At 42.1% G+C, this 17967-nt stretch overlaps 1 protein-coding gene across 1 annotated transcript in view; it reads right to left on the bottom strand.

Moving 5' to 3' along the window:
- Window positions 1–7123: 7123 nt before the first annotated feature.
- Window positions 7124–17967, bottom strand: part of LOC109873419 (probable ATP-dependent RNA helicase DDX10) — a 116682-nt gene continuing 105838 nt past the window's right edge. Inside the window, 1 exon segment of the mRNA XM_031807437.1 lies at window positions 7124–7454. The gene's annotated coding sequence lies outside the window, so the exon portion shown is untranslated.

Consider the following 17967-nt stretch of genomic DNA (forward strand, 5'->3'; position numbering starts at 1 on the left):
TTATAATCATCCACTGTCACATATGCATTATTTTAAAGAAGCGTCGAGGAGCAGCAGTGAATAGTGTTTTCACTGTAACAAAAATGCTTGCTGCAAGGGGGGCTAGAAGCAATGATTAAGATTGTACATGACAGCTATTTGAAGTCCATAAGGCTCTTACATTTTTTTAAACGATGTATGACAAACTTAAAATGCTATAGACCTCCTTTATCTTTTTTTCCATAAAATCACATGGGTGTGTGTGAAATGGATTAGGAAAATCGTGGTATTTTGTCATATGTGAATTTGTCTAAAGTTAGTAGCTAATAGCATAGTCAAGGATGTATCATCATGCAATATTGGCACTCTACACTTGAGACAGATGAGCGGGACAAATGTCAACCTTGAATTTAGAGGTAAAATATCCCCCTGGTGGCCAAGTTAACCTATTTTATGTAATGCCTTTGGTTGGTGGATATAAAGTCTGAAATATTTGATTGGCTGATGCAGAATTTGTGACAAGAAAGAAATCACTGTCATCTGGTGAGGTTAGCATAGGGCATAGTATGCCAGGTTATTGCGCTCTCGTTGGCTGGCCCTCGCTTCATACTCGTCGCCAAACCCACTGGCTCCATGTCATCTACAAGACCCTGCTAGGTAAAGTCCCCCCTTATCTCAGCTCGCTGGTCACCATAGCATCTCCCACCTGTAGCACACGCTCCAGCAGGTATATCTCTCTAGTCACCCCCAAAACCAATTCTTTCTTTGGCCGCCTCTCCTTCCAGTTCTCTGCTGCCAATGACTGGAACGAACTACAAAAATCTCTGAAACTGGAAACACTTATCTCCCTCACTAGCTTTAAGCACCAACTGTCAGAGCAGCTCACAGATTACTGCACCTGTACATAGCCCACCTATAATTTAGCCCAAACAACTACCTCTTTCCCAACTGTATTTAATTTTAATTTATTTATTTATTTTGCTCCTTTGCACCCCATTATTTTTTTATTTCTACTTTGCACATTCTTCCATTGCAAAACTACCATTCCAGTATTTTACTTGCTATATTGTATTTACTTTGCCATCTTGGCCTTTTTTGCCTTTACCTCCCTTCTCACCTCATTTGCTCACATTGTATATAGACTTGTTTATACTGCATTATTGACTGTATGTTTGTTTTTACTCCATGTGTAACTCTGTGTCGTTTTATCTGTCGAACTGCTTTGCTTTATCTTGGCCAGGTCGCAATTGTAAATGAGAACTTGTTCTCAACTTGCCTACCTGGTTAAATAAAGGTAAAATAAATAAATAAATAAATTTGATGGGACCAGCTACAATGTAGCGTTCTATCACCTGCAACTACGTTGACGATTGTAATTGGCAGATGCACATTTTGAGAAGGAGGTTTAATTTAATTTTTCAAATGTTTGCAAGTATGGACCCCTGTCAGAGTCAGATAAGGAAAGGTAAAAGCTGAGCTCGCATAACATGCTGATCACACCACTTGCGTTGCGTGCGCGAGCATCGCAAAATAAATGTACACAATCATGTTATTCAATCATTGCACCCACACTGCTTTCGTTTGCGTTGACGTTCGACGTGCTGCAAGTCCTGCCTCTCCCATGATTGAAATATGAACTGGGGTCTACACTCCATTCGGTTGTGGTAATGCACCTTAAAGTTGGTTGCCAACCGCCATATAATGTCCAAAGTATAACCCTGAAGGAGGAGAGATTACTAGAAGCTGATCAATTGTTGGAGTAGAGGACCTTGTGCATTTCAGATAAAATAACAACCCAATGTTTATATCCAAGGACAAATTAACTTGTAACAGCAAGCTAGCCAACTAAATTGCCATAAATGTTTAATGCTTTTTGACCTGTCCCCAAAATGAATATAATTGGTTCAGAGTTTGTTTTGATATTTCAAACTGCATGTCCTGATTGTGTTTGGTGTGGGGGGACAAAATCAACATGCGCGCAATAGCAGACACACATACGCGGTCTGGTCAGCTTGTAAGGTGAAACAGCAACACTGATCGCCCCAGGCAGATTTTGTTATAGTTTTTTAAACAGAGCAGAGGAGCATCTTGCATCGTAGTAAAAAATAAATAGAACAGTAGTGTATGTACTATTACGCGTGTGTAGCACATGGGGATGTGTGAAACCTACGCCTCATTATCTAGCTTTTGAGGTGGCGCGATCGGCGTAAAATGCTTGAGGGCGGTGGTCACGTGTGTTTGTGAAGGAGAGGTACTGCGTTGGTGCCAGGTATGGGCAGAATTGAGAGGAAGTGGTACTCGCTAAGCAAGCATCGTGACATCCTTTTCAAGTGCAATGATGTCAGAGGGGAAAAAAACGTCTGTTGTTGCAATATCGCAAACGGACGTTACAGTTTCACTGCTATGGATTCCAGAAGTATAGTATAAAGCAGGTTCAATGAGTTAGCCAGCTAAATATTCTGAAATAACTTCTTATTTTTAATAAAGCTTGAAATATGCATGGTCTAATTGATTCAACAAATGAAAAAACATGTTTAGCTTCCATAATAAATCAGAAAATCAACAGTTATTTTTGATTGTTTATCAAAGTTAGCTGGCTGACTCTTTATTTATTTATTCTGCTTTGCAGTATACCCCTCAGTTTCAAGATCACGGGAGAAGTTAAAATAGAAAACATCACTCTGTTCAACTTTGACTTCCTTTTTATTTTTAATCTCAAATCAAGGAAGTGCCTGCAATCCAACGGAAACTTTTGTCAATCCCATTTTGGTGTCAAAACTCCTGGTTGGGAACCCCAAACTAGAGGATAGTAGAAGCAAACACTCCTGAGTCAATACACACATTAATACATTATTGTTGCATCTTGGGGCCTGGCAGAGGTTCTCTCTCCACTGTGTTCAATCGTTAACAAGGTGAACTCGTTAGACAAACACAGATAGAATCATTGTTTCTCATTGCCGTGACTGATAATGACTAGGAAAATGACACACTATTTACAAAGACAGGGAGATTTTCTTTCCCCCACAAAAACGCCTGAATTGAACTCATCACTCACAGTGAAATGTGACTGCTATTTGAGTCACGCTGCATTACAGCAATCTTTACTCCATTGAACACTCCCGAGGAGCCACAGCAAACATTACCATCAGATGTGCATGGAATATCAACATACTGCACACACTCAAGATGACAAACTAGACATCAACAAGGTAAAGAGGAAAATAAAAGTCTACAAATGGAACAATCTACTCAATGCTATACCATGGCAATGGTATATAGGGGCAGGGTTATTTTCTACCCCTCTACACTATTACAAGGGCAAGTTCTGAGAAGCATTGGTAATACTGAGACAAAGATGTTGATAATAAGTGACCAAAGAGGAGCTTGAGGGCTATGGTCTTTTGGCCATATGAGTGGATTGGAGTGGGTCAAGCTTGTCCTCTGTGCATAAAGAAAGGAAGATAAGGATGGAAAAGGTTGGAAAAATTGGGGCAAAGTGGATGGCGAGGCGAGTGGAGGGCACACAGCCCTGATGGATGACTGTGGACACAGACAGCTTAAAACTTAAGGAACTGTCCCAATCCGCCCCCATCACACACAACTTCATCAGCTCCATTTGTCACTGCCGTAAGCAGGGCCCGACTGTTTGCTGCTCTGGCTAAGTTTGATAAGGTCATTGTGGGAGAAACTCACTTTGCTGCTCTGTCTTCTGCAGTCTATATTTTCCCCCTCTCTAATTATGTAGATTTAGTTGGAAAGGACAGGCAGAGGACTCTGCGCTAAAACCCAGTAATCCAGCCTTCCCTGGATTACTCACTCTCTCAAAGCACGGCAAAAGGGGGAGTCAACACCACAAAAAGGCCATCTGCTTCATTCCCCAAATTGTTGACCGATTTAAAAGCCATATATTATACAAAGGGCAAAAGCCAGATACGCTTCTAATAAGTGGGTAGCATCTAAACATTGCACCTTTAGTCTTTTACTGTATAAAAACCCAGACTGCATTGAAAAGGGGATTTACGGCTGTGCAACTTTCAGGTCTCTTAAGAGGTATATTCAAATAAAACTCAACATTGTTCCACACTTGTTATAAGTAGATATTACCATATATTTCAATAGCTTTTCCACAAAAATGATGGAATGACAAAAGGAGGCCATTTTCAGTACTGAAGCAACAATAGAGATTTGATGACTTTCTATTTTGAGAGTACATTACTGCAAAATAGCTGTGAAGATAATGCTCCCCTGGTTAACCACTGACCACTGACATGTTAAAGGGAGAGTAAGACGAGTGCCTATGGGCTTTACAGAAAGGAAAAACAAAGTACTGCAGAGGAAGGTGACCTCTCAAGCACACTAAGTGGGTTTAAGACATCTTTCATACATAACTACTCATAGAAATAAAAGAAAAACTATTGAATTTCAGGAAGTTAAATCTCTGTCCCAAATATTTTCAAGTGATCAGTTCTGTAACAGGAGGAAACAACAAATGTCAAAAACACTAAAATACACTCTGGGGTGGCAGATTATGAAAAAGCCCATCCTGGCATTCTACAGCATTCGGGATCTGCTAAATTACACAGAACAAAAATAAAAATGCAATATGTAAAGTGTTGGTCCCATGTTTCATGAGATGAAATAACATATCCCAAAAATGTTCCGTACGCACAAAAGGCTAATTTGATCATTACACAGGTGCACCTTGTGCGGGGACAATAAAAGACCACTAAAATATGCATTTGTGTCACACAACACAATGCAACAGATGTCTCAAGTTGAGGGAGTGTGCAATTGGCATGCTGACGACAGGAATGTCCACCAGAGCTGTTGCCAGAGAATTGGATGTTCATTTCTCTACCATAAGCTGCCTCCGTAATTTTAGAGAATTTGGCAGTACGTCCAACTGGTCTCACGCAGACCACGTGTAACCACCATCACGTTTCAGCATAATGCACAGCCCCATATCGCAAGGATCTGTACACAATTCCTGGAAGCTGAAAATGTCCCAGTTCTTCCATGGCCTGCATACTCACCAAACATGTCACCCATTGAGCAGCTTGGGATGCCCTGGATCAACGTGAACGACAGCGTGTCCCAGTTCTTCCATGGCCTGCATACTCACCAAACGTCACCCATTGAGCAGCTTGGGATGCCCTGGATCAACGTGAACGACAGCGTGTTCCAGTTCTTCCATGGCCTGCATACTCACCAAACATGTCACCCATTGAGCAGCTTGGGATGCCCTGGATCAACGTGAACGACAGCGTGTTCCAGTTCCAGAAACTTTGCACAGCCATTGAAGAGGTGTGGGACAACATTCCACAGGACACTGTTCAACTCTATACGAAGGAGATGTCACACGCTGCATGAGGCAAGTGGTAGTCACACCAGATACTGACGAGTTCTCTGATCCACGCCTCTTTCTTGAAGGTATCTTTGACCAACAAATGCATATCTGTATTCTCAGTCATGTGAAATCCATAGATTAGGACTGATTTCCTTATATGAACTGTAACTCAGTCAAGTGTTTGAATATTGTTGCTTTTCTATTTTTTTCAGCGTAAGTTATGTCAATCACAAGGGAGTCATAGGCAGGGCCTACGCCCATGTAATCTTTGAGCATGTGCTGGGAGCTCGAGATCTGAAAGCTGCCCCAGGCGAGCCTCAGACATGAAACCACTTCCTTCTCTGTGAAAGGCATAACAAGCTGCACCACCGATGCCAATAAAAGTAATAAAATACCTTGAAGTCCCTGTCACTAACTGTGCCCCATTACAAAATTACCGTAACTTTACCAAAAAATGTCCAGAAATCCTGGTTAGAATATTCCTGTCATCAAGAATAAGCAGGACATCTGGGAATCCTTCATCCAGGACTTCTGGAAAACCTGAGAATCTTACCAGAAAGTTGAGGGAATTTTGCAACTCTAGTGACACCTATTTTAATTTCTATCAAGTCAAGTGGTGCTACAGCTGAGCATAAAAAATAAACGAATAAGCCCCCCCAAAAAGTGGGATAAAGCAATAACAGGTAATGGGACACAGATGGTGACTGGGACTTGAAGGTATTACATTACTGTTGTTTGTTTTTGGACCAGTGATGCAGCAATTTATGCTTCACACAGAGAAGGCAGTGGTTTGAAGTAATCTGAGCCTGCATTGGCTTAAAGCCAGAGAAAGGGCAGCTTTCAAAGCTGGAACTGCAGTGAGGGGAAAGGGGGAATAGGACAAGTGGAGACAGAAAAAAAACCATGATGAAAAAGCCAGTGAGAGCCAGAGAACAAAACCGAGAGAGTAAGATGTAATGGGGGAAACAGTGTGATGGAGAGCAACAAGAGTGAAAAAGAGTACCAACGGGACAGCAAGAGAATATTTAACACAAAAAGTTAAAGGGTCAGAAAATAGAGTGGTTTTGGGATCTGGGACAAGCATATCTGCATAATGTACACTGCCAGTCAAAACTTTGGACACATCTACTCATTCCAGGGTATATTTGGATTTGTTTAACACTTTTTTTGGTTACTACGTGATTCCGTATGAGTTGTTTCATAGTTTTGATGTTTTCACTCTTATTCTACAATGTAGAAAATAGTACAAATAAATAAAACCCTGGAATGAGTAGGTATGTTCAAACTTTTGACTTGTACTGTACATCTGTCAGCCTGCCAGTCCCCCCTCGTAGTGTGTGGAGCAGATCTCTGGTGAGGCCACAGGGGGTAGAAGGAATTATACATTAATTTCCTTCTAGAATGTGCCAAAGTAATTTACATCTGTGAAAAGAAAAACATGAAAGTGGGCTTCAGGCTTTAACCAAGTGAATGGTGGCCCCTGCATCGAGCTAGAATCAAATCATTCCAGTCAAGGTGCAGCACGTTCCATGCCATTATATTACAATAGACATCACTTGGAACGAGATGCAGAGAAACACGTACGCCAAGGAAATGGTTGTGAGATATTACTTTGTCATAAAATGGATGGGTACTTGAAAGGTTATTTTAGAACAAAGAGAAACATTTGAAAAGAAAAGTAAAACAGTATGTGGATAGGTACTAACTAAAGCACTTGTCAAATGTTTTCCATGTTAAATTGCATTTTTTTTTTTTTTACCAAACAAGCACAGGTAACTACAGTAAAACAATCACATGTAACAGTAAATTGTATGTTTTATTTGACAGTTTGGGAAATCTCTAATGTTCCCAAAATAGTGGGGAACATCCAAATAATGACGACAAGACATTGAAGAGGATCCTCCATAACACAGTGTTCGGTAAATGTCCTCTCTTTCGTGAGCCCTAGCGCCGGATCCCTAGCAGATGCAGGACCAGCTCTTCGTCCTCAGCCAGAGAGAGGCCAGTGTCCAGGGGCTTGGCAGCTGCCTGTTGCCTTGGTCTCTTCCTGCTCCCCTCTGCCTCGTCTTCTTCACCAGAGTCATCGCTGCAGTCACTGAGGCTGCGCTTCCTCATCCCAGCAGCATGGCTTTAAACAAAGAGAGGAGAAATGTTTCAACAATCAGTTTAGCTCACATCAATGGGAGTGCAGTTTATATTGAGGGTCTTTCTATGGAGATGGTCTTTGAAAAAAAGGTGTTATGAGACATACTGTGGTTCATGGGGATCTGTGTAAAACAGAGGTAGAGGATTGCAACCCTGGGAGGTATCTTGGTTAAAAATCTTCCAATGTTGCTAGCTATTTGATTGCATGAGGCTGCTCAAGATTCTTTGTAATTGAGAGGGATGGAAAGAGGCACCCGTCTCATATCCATCTGATAGGGGAGATAGCTGGCTCTCTTTATTCAAAGTTGTGAAATGGCCGGGATGATCAGACACCAGCAATGGCGTAATGGGATTAATTGAACAAATGAGCCGAAAAAAGTCAAAAACTTGGGGAACACAACTTAACTTTGATTAAGTCAATTGGTGTGGATCAAGGGAGTGGGGAATGATTTATCATGTGAACAGGAAGCAGAGTGAAACACAGTTATTGCTGATAGAGCTGTCTCTCCTATTATCTGCACCTCTGATTGTTGACACTCCACAGCTCAGGGGCTGGGTGGTGAGCACTAGGAATACAAAATGGCTACCATGCATGCAGAACCCCATTGTGGGTCAATTCATTAGGGCACACTGTGGAAAACGGTTCACAACGGAAATATAAAACAAGCATTTTTTTGTTGGATGGTACCGCCTCATTTCGCCTGTTTCTTCCAATGAATGTATAATGCGTTACTTTTAAAGTAACCTTGCCAACCACAAACATGCAGGCAAGTGCATTTTCTTGACACAGTCTTTCCGCTAGCCATAAAGAGGAGTAATTTCACCCAAAGTAAAAAGGAAGGGGAAAACCAGTGGTACATTTGTCTTGCTTTGCTGTTTGTTAGTGCTGACAGGGTGGTTCTCTCTAACCTTAGCCCCTGGTAAAGACAACGTGAGCCCAAATTAAGAACTTAGTTTGTAGAAAATCTGTTTGGTGCACATAGTGAAAACATGAGAATTTGGGGAATGGTCCCATCTGATCAGAGTCAATTGTTTGCAATTTTAATCTATACTGAACAAAAATATAAAACGCAACATAAAACATTTCTATGACTTTGCTGAGTTACAGTTCATATAAGGAAATCAGTAAATTTAAATCAATTCATTAGGCCCTAATCTATGGATTTCACATGACTGGGCAGGGGCGCAGCCATGGGGTGGGCCTGGGAGGGCATATGCCCAGCCAGTAAGAATGAGTTTTCCCCCACAAAAGGGCTTTAGAGACAGAAATACTCCTCTATCCCCCCCACACCCCGACGATCCCACTGGTGAAGAAGCTGGATGTGGATGCCCTATGCTGGTGTGGTTACACGTTGTCTGCGGTTGTGAGGACGGTTGGACACGGCTTATGATAGAGATATTAACATACAATTCTCTGGAAACAGCTCTGGTGGACATTCTTGCAATCAGCATGCCATTTGCAAGCTCCCTCTGAACTTAAGAAATCTATGGCCTTAATGTATCAGCACAAGGTGCACCTGTGTAATTACCATAGTGTTTAATCAGCTTCTTGATATACCACACCTGTCAAGTGGATAGATCATCTTAGCAAAGGATAAAATGCTAGCTAACAAACTTTGAGAGAAATAAGCTTTTATTTCAGCTCATGAAACACGGGACCAGCACTTTACATGTTGTGTTTGTTCAGTATAAAATAGCTAAAAGAGCAGCAACAATAGACTTCAAAGATCAAACATCTGACTCATTCTTCTGGCAAGTTTTTAATTTACCCCTTAACTGACCCCTGCCTCTTAACTTCCAGCGCCGACAGAGATGGCCGCCTCGCTTCGCGTTCCTAGGAAACTATGCAGTTTTTTGTTTTTTTTACGTGTTATTTCTTACATTGGTACCCCAGGTCATCTTAGGTTTCATTACATACAGTCGAGAAGAACTACTGAATATAAGATCAGCGTCAACTCACCATCAGTACGACCAAGAATATGTTTTTCGCGATGCTGATCCTGTGTTCTGCCTTACAAACAGGACAACGGAGTGGATCCCATGCAGCGACCCAAAAAAACGACTCCGAAAAAGAGGGAAACGAGGCGGTCTTCTGGTCAGACTCCGGAGACGGGCACACCGTGCACCACTCCCTAGCATTCTTCTTGCCAATGTCCAGTCTCTTGACAACAAGGTTGATGAAATCCGAGCAAGGGTAGCATTCCAGAGGGACATCAGAGACTGTAATGTTCTTTGCTTCACGGAAATATGGCTCACTGGAGAGACGCTATCCGAGGCGGTGCAGCCAACGGGTTTCTCCACGCATCGCGCCGACAGAAACAAACATCTTTCTGGTAAGAAGAGGGGCGGGGGCGTATGCCTTATGGCTAACGAGACATGGTGTGATGAAAGAAACATACAGGAACTCAAATCCTTCTGTTCACCTGATTTAGAATTCCTCACAATCAAATGTAGACCGCATTATCTACCAAGAGAATTCTCTTCGATTATAATCACAGCCGTATATATCCCCCCCAAGCAGACACATCGATGGCTCTGAACGAACTTTATTTAACTCTTTGCAAACTGGAAACCATTTATCCGGAGGCTGCATTCATTGTAGCTGGGGATTTTAACAAGGCTAATCTGAAAACAAGACACCCTAAATTTTATCAGCATATCGATTGCGCAACCAGGGGTGGAAAGACCTTGGATCATTGTTACTCTAACTTCCGCGACGCATATAAGGCCCTGCCCCGCCCCCCTTTCGGAAAAGCTGACCACGACTCCATTTTGTTGATCCCTGCCTACAGACAGAAACTAAAACAAGACGCTCCCATGCTGAGGTCTGTCCAACGCTGGTCCGACCAAGCTGACTCCACACTCCAAGACTGCTTCCATCACGTGGACAGGGATATGTTTCGTATTGCGTCAGATAACAATATTGACGAATACGCTGATTCGGTGTGCGAGTTCATTAGAACGTGCGTTGAAGATGTCGTTCCCATAGCAACAATTAAAACATTCCCAAACCAGAAACCGTGGATTGGTGGCAGCATTCGCGTGAAACTGAAAGCGCGAACCACTGATTTTAATCAGGGCAAGGTGTCTGGTAACATGACCGAATACAAACAGTGCAGCTATTCCCTCCGCAAGGCTATCAAACAAGCTAAGCGTCAGTACAGAGACAAAGTAGAATCTCAATTCAACGGCTCAGACACAAGAGGCATGTGGCAGGGTCTACAGTCAATCACGGACTACAGGAAGAAATCCAGCCCAGTCACGGACCAGGATGTCTTGCTCCCAGGCAGACTAAATAACTTTTTTGCCCGCTTTGAGGACAATACAGTGCCACTGACACGGCCTGCAACGAAAACATGCGGTCTCTCCTTCACTGCAGCCGAGACGAGTAAGACATTTAAACGTGTTAACCCTCGCAAGGCTGCAGGCCCAGACGGCATCCCCAGCCGCGCCCTCAGAGCATGCGCAGACCAGCTGGCCGGTGTGTTTACGGACATATTCAATCAATCCCTATACCAGTCTGCTGTTCCCACATGCTTCAAGAGGGCCACCATTGTTCCTGTTCCCAAGAAAGCTAAGGTAACTGAGCTAAACGACTACCGCCCCGTAGCACTCACTTCCATGAAGTGCTTTGAGAGACTAGTCAAGGACCATATCACCTCCACCCTACCTGACACCCTAGACCCACTCCAATTTGCTTACCGCCCAAATAGGTCCAGACGATGCAATCTCAACCACACTGCACACTGCCCTAACCCATCTGGACAAGAGGAATACCTATGTGAGAATGCTGTTCATCGACTACAGCTCGGCATTCAACACCATAGTACCCTCCAAGCTCGTCATCAAGCTCGAGACCCTGGGTCTCGACCCCGCCCTGTGCAACTGGGTACTGGACTTCCTGACGGGTCGCCCCCAGGTGGTGAGGGTAGGCAACAACATCTCCTCCCCGCTGATCCTCAACACTGGGGCCCCACAAGGGTGCGTTCTGAGCCCTCTCCTGTACTCCCTGTTCACCCACGACTGCGTGGCCACGCACGCCTCCAACTCAATCATCAAGTTTGCGGACGACACAACAGTGGTAGGCTTGATTACCAACAACGACGAGACGGCCTACAGGGAGGAGGTGAGGGCCCTCGGAGTGTGGTGTCAGGAAAATAACCTCACACTCAACGTCAACAAAACTAAGGAGATGATTGTGGACTTCAGGAAACAGCAGAGGGAACACCCGCCTATCCACATCGATGGAACAGTAGTGGAGAGGGTAGCAAGTTAAGTTCCTCGGCATACACATCACAGACAAACAGAATTGGTCCACTCACACAGACAGCATCGTGAAGAAGGCGCAGCAGCGCCTCTTCAACCTCAGGAGGCTGAAGAAATTCGGCTTGTCACCAAAAGCACTCACAAACTTCTACAGATGCACAACCAGAGCATCCTGGCGGGCTGTATCACCGCCTGGTACGGCAACTGCTCCGCCCTCAACCGTAAGGCTCTCCAGAGGGTAGTGAGGTCTGCACAACGCATCACCGGGTGCAAACTACCTGCCCTCCAGGACACCTACACCACCCGATGTTACAGGAAGGCCATAAAGATCATCAAGGACATCAACCACCCGAGCCACTGCCTGTTCACCCCGCTATCATCCAGAAGGCGAGGTCAGTACAGGTGCATCAAAGCTGGGACCGAGAGACTGAAAAACAGCTTCTGAGTGGCTGCTGCCAACACACTGACACTGACTCAACTCCAGCCACTTTAATAATGGGAATTGATGGGAAATGATGTAAATATATCACTAGCCACTTTAAACAATGCTACCTTATATAATGTTACTTACCCTACATTATTCATCTCATATGCATACGTATATACTGTACTCTATCATCGACTGCATCCTTATGTAATACATGTATCACAAGCCACTTTAACTATGCCACTTTGTTTACATACTCATCTCATATGTATATACTGTACTCGATACCATCTACTGTATCTTGCCTATGCTGCTCTGTACCATCACTCATTCATATATCCTTATGTACATATTCTTTATCCCCTTACACTGTGTATAAGACAGTAGTTTTGGAATTGTTAGTTAGATTACTTGTTGGTTATTACTGCATTGTCGGAACTAGAAGCACAAGCATTTCGCTACACTCGCATTAACATCTGCTAACCATGTGTATGTGACAAATAAAATTGGATTTGATTTGATTTGCATCATGCTCTTATCGTAAGTGTTTTTCCTGTAGACTCAATTGAATTCCAAAGGCCAGCAGGTCTCATATAGTAGTGTGTTTAATACACTCCTGGGCGCCATCACACACCAGCCAAGCTGTGTCTTCTGAGAACAAGAACCTGATCAGGGGAAAATAACATGCCCTATATAGCTACATGTCTATGATGGAATCATTTGTAGTGTATCTTAAATAAATACATCTTTACAGAGGTTCCAAAGGTAAGGAAAGCTCAGAATGTCCTGTACAAGCTGGCTGGTTGTAAATGTTGGTGTATGCATGACTGCAGTCATATGCATTTCTGCATGGATTGTTTAGTTAAATTCAGGGGTTGGAACGAAAATTATTTACCAATCATTTCGTTCAGAACTACAATTATTTTCATTCCATTCCACTGTTCTGACCTGCATAATAAAGTTCTGAACCGGTTAAAACCAGAAAAAGTACTGGTTTATATTGTTCCTTTCTATTCCTTTTTTAACTTGTTAAGTCAACAGTTTTTACAATTAGCTCATTTAGCTTATTAAATGATTCCACCAGTCAATGCAGATTGAGCAGCTTTCCATGGACCAGGCAAGCGATTTGTTTACATGCTTGATGGACAAGTGTAGGGTGTGAGATGCGATTGAAATTTTGCGGGGTGAGTGCGAGATGGGGATGGACATGGAGGCTTGGCTTAAAACTCTGAACATAATGATATGACATGCATTATAAAGTGTTTAGGATATTAGTAGGTGTATAATTACTTTACTGAATTGCATAATTATATGCTAGCTAGATAACTACACTGAACAAAAATATAAACGCAACATGAAACTATTTCAAAGATCTTACGGAGTTACAGTTCATATAAGGAAATCAGTCAATTGAAATAAATTCATTAGGCCTTAATCTATGGATTTTACATGACTGGGAATATAGATATACATCTGTTGGTCATAGATACCTTAAAAAAAAACAAATAGGGGCATGGATCAGAAAACCAGTCACTATTTGGTGTGACCACCATTTGCCTCATGCAGCGAGACATCTCCTTTGCATCGAGTTGATCAGGCTGTTGATTGTGGCCTGTGGAAAGTTGTCCAGCTCTTCTTCAATGACTGTGCTTAGTTCCTGGATAATGTCGGGAACCGGAACACGCCATTGTACACATCGATCCAGAGCATCCCAAATATGATATGTCTAATGAGTATGCAGGCCATGGAAGACCTGGAACATTTTCAGCTTCCAGGAATTGTGTACAGATCCTTGCGACATGGGGCTACGTTATCATGCTGGAACATGGGGTGATGGCGGCGAATGAATGGCACAATAATGGACCTTAGGATCTCATCACGGTATCTCTGTGCATTCAAATTGCCATCCATAAAATGTAATTGTGTTCATTGTTCATTAGCTAGTTAATTGTTTACAAACAAATGAGAGAATGTGCTAGAAAGCTAAACAGCTACCCAGCTAGCTAGCTGACTGCCTTGGCTAGCTAGCTGACTGCCTTGGCTAGCTAGCTGACTGCCTTGGCTAGCTAGCTGACTGCCTTGGCTAGCCAAAAAGGACTTGTTTTGAAATTTGGATAATCATATACTTTGAGGCCTAAAAAAAAACACCTATGATTTTGAACATTGAGAAATGTTCATATGTAAGTGTTGTCGTCACCTTTGTTTGCTACATAAACGTCTGAGTGATGGGAAGCACGAGCACACCACCAATCAGCCTACACCATTGTGCACACACCCGTCGTTATTACTATGACAACTAGCAGAACCATGTCAACAAATGACTGCTGTCTGAACACACACAAATATGATTTGGTCACTTGTAACTTGCTGTTTGGACCGTCAGTACTCCAAAACAGATTTGTCTCGCAGTGTGAACAAGGCTTAGGTCTGTTGAATGATTTAAGGCTTTTCTCCAGTGGATGCACACAGAACTGTATATGGTGGTATATAATGTATAGACTGGAATGGGGTTAACAACTGATAAGAGGGAATGTTTCATATGTTATGGCCCTCACGTCAGTCATGACTTAAGTTGTGTTGCAAACGTAATTTATTCAGAATCGGTGGGACGATTCCCCAACATCTAATGTTCTTACTATCTGCACCAAACAGATTTTCTACAAACTACGTTTTTAATTTGGGCTCAGGTTGTGTTCACCATGGGCTAAGGTTAGAGAAAACCACCCTGTCAGCACTAACAAACAGCAAAGCAAGACAATTGCACCACTGGTTTTCCCCTTCCTTTTTACTTTGGGTGAAATTACTCCTCTTTCTTGTTAGCAGAAAGGCTGTCAAGAGAATTCACTTGTCTATATGTTTGTTGTTGGCAAGGTTACTGTTAAAAGTAACTCACCTCACCTTATAATCCTCACAGCTTATCAGCTTATACTCCAGAGTTTTATGTTTTCTGTATTTATATTGTATATTCCTGTATGTTGATTATGTTTCTGTATTCTGTTTGTACATTGTCTATCGATGGCAGCAACTATTCACCAAGTCAAATTCCGGGTATGTGTATTGGTTGGTTTATTCGGATCCCCAGTAGCTTTTGCCAAAGCAGCAGCTATTCTTCGTGGGGTCCACACAAAAACAAGACAAGTAACAAAACACAGATACACAGACACACAAATCTAAAATACTATGGTGGCCTCCTGAATTATTGATCCTGTTCATTGCTGTTTATCAGCTATATCTTACACTCAAAATATCATATGAATCTAACCTTTGAGTTAAAACATTTAAGAAAGAAAATGGTCATCAAGAAATAATTATACTTAACAAAAATCTAAACGCTACATGTAAAGTGTAGGGTTGCAATAATAGATCCCAGAAATGTTCCACAAGCACAAAAAGCTTATTTCTCTCCAATTTTGAGCACAAATTTGTTCACATCCCTGTTAATGAGCATTTCTCATTTGCCACGATCCATCCACCTGACAAGTGTGGCATATCAAGAAGCTGATTAAACAGCATGATAATTACACAGGTCCACCTTGTGCTGGGGTCAATAAAATGGCAATAAAATGAGCAGTTGTCACAATACAATGCCACATACGTCCACATTTTTGAAAGAGCGTGCAATCAGCCCCCTTTTTTTTAAATGAGCGATCTACATGACATTTCGCCCAGGTCGCCCAGGTACATTTGGGCAAATCGTGAAGGAGACATTTGCATTCATACTACATTTTTTCTGGAAGAATATCGTCAAATCTGTATACTTGGACTTAGATTGAGCTTTTCCAGTATTAGTAGCCATATTAGAAGTTCAACATTTGCAAAACAACCAGTTTTCATAACTCTGAATATTCTTATAATTCTTGTCCAAAAGGAAAAGCCATGCTGTCGTACAAGGTTAGTAGCTATATTTTCCGACAGATAAAAGCTTTCCGGATACTCCCGTAAAGCCCAGCTCATTGGCTATCTAGCTAGCTTCGTTTGACCACAATTGGTGCTTATTTGACAAAGTTCGAGTCGTTCAAGTGAAAACCGTCCGTGTCATCGGGGTGCCATGAAGGCGTCGCTCTCTGAACAAATATGGTGTCCTATAGGATATACTACACCCCTAATGATATAGTGAAGTCTCGTTACATTCTAGGATCTCTGAGGAATACATACTAACGCGATTTGACTGGTTGAAACAATGTTTAGGGTTAGATTTTCACAGATTCCATTTATTTGCTAATTGAACAAGTGGAAATACAAAACCGATCGTGCATGCTATATGGCCGTTTTTAGGACATGAAAAAGGATTTTATCTAACAAAACGACACTTCATGTTATCTCTGCGTCCCTTTGGATGATAAATCAGAGCAAGATTTCAGAATGTAAGTACACATTTTACCTTCAGAGGTAGATTTATCAAGCCTAACGCAGTGAAAAAAGTGTTTTGTTAGGAGCTCACCTCAAACAATTGCATGGCCTTTTTTGCAGTAATAGTTACTGTAAATTGTACAGTGCAGTTATATTAACAAGAATTTAAGCTTTCAGCCGATATACGACACCTGTACCGACATTTGTTGTTTCTCTAAAATCTGCGATGGTGACACAAGGCCCTGCATTAACTGTCCCTTTGACGGGATGCCAATTCCTAAGAAGTTTTGAAGTCCTGTTTCACTAGGGTATAAATATGAGGTGACACTCCCCTTGTCCTTTACCATGTTGATGGATGACTGAGCACACACAAATGAAATAAGACAAAAGGTTGCTAGCCTTCACAAATCAGGTAATGGCTTTAAAAAGATAGCTACACACCTGAAAATACCCATCTCCACTATTAGTGCAATAAGACATGTAAAACAACTGAAGTAGTGATGAACCTGCCTGGAACCTGCCTGGAATACAAGTGTATTTCGCCCCCACGCACAGTGAGAGGGATGGTTCAAGTGGAAAAATACATCGCCAAGAATCACAGTTGGAGAATTGCAATAGTTGGTTACATCTGGTCTCCAAAACTACAATAACACCACCTCCATGCCAAAAAGTTATTTTGGAAGGGTTGCCTGAAGAAAGCCTCTGCTGTCACCAAACCACAAACGTAAGCGGCTGGAGTTTGTTAAATGTCTTTGAACCAGGTTGGACAGTCTGATGAGACAAAATATAGTTGTTGTTTTTTAGCAAAAAACACCAGAGGTGAGTTTGGCATAAAAAGAGCCATAGTCATGCAGAAAAGAACCTAATCCCCACTGTGAAGTATGGTGGTGGATCTGTAATGTTGTGGGGCTGTTTTACTAACAAAGGCCATGGAAACCTTGTTAGGATACACGGCATCAGACTCCATCTAGTGCCAGGAGATTTTAGGCCAAAACCTATGACAGTATAAAAAAATAAAAAAAAATAATAATAATAATAATAATAAACTGGACGATATGATGGTATTTTGTTTTTTAATAATACAAGTTCTAAATGTGCTTTATGAGTAATGAGTGACCCTAGGGTGGCAACACATACATTCTCAGTGATTTTAATGGGTCCTTCACCACACTGTTCAATTCAACCAAAAATGTATCAATTTTATAAATTTCTGCATTACCTGCACTCATTTGGGCATTTCCACACTGCCACGTAGGGCTGCACGATATGGGGAAACAATCTAGGCCTTATTTTTAACCAAATGTTGCAATTGCGATTTGACATGTGATTTAGAGCAAAACACTTGGGTGAACTGTTGGAATTAGGGATGCACGATATATCGGTGAACATACTGGAATCGGCCGATATTAGCTAAAAATGCCAACATGGGTAACGGCCTGATGTCTAGTTTAAT

Source organism: Oncorhynchus kisutch, linkage group LG28, assembly GCF_002021735.2.
Source record: "Oncorhynchus kisutch isolate 150728-3 linkage group LG28, Okis_V2, whole genome shotgun sequence".
NCBI lineage: Eukaryota > Metazoa > Chordata > Actinopteri > Salmoniformes > Salmonidae > Oncorhynchus > Oncorhynchus kisutch.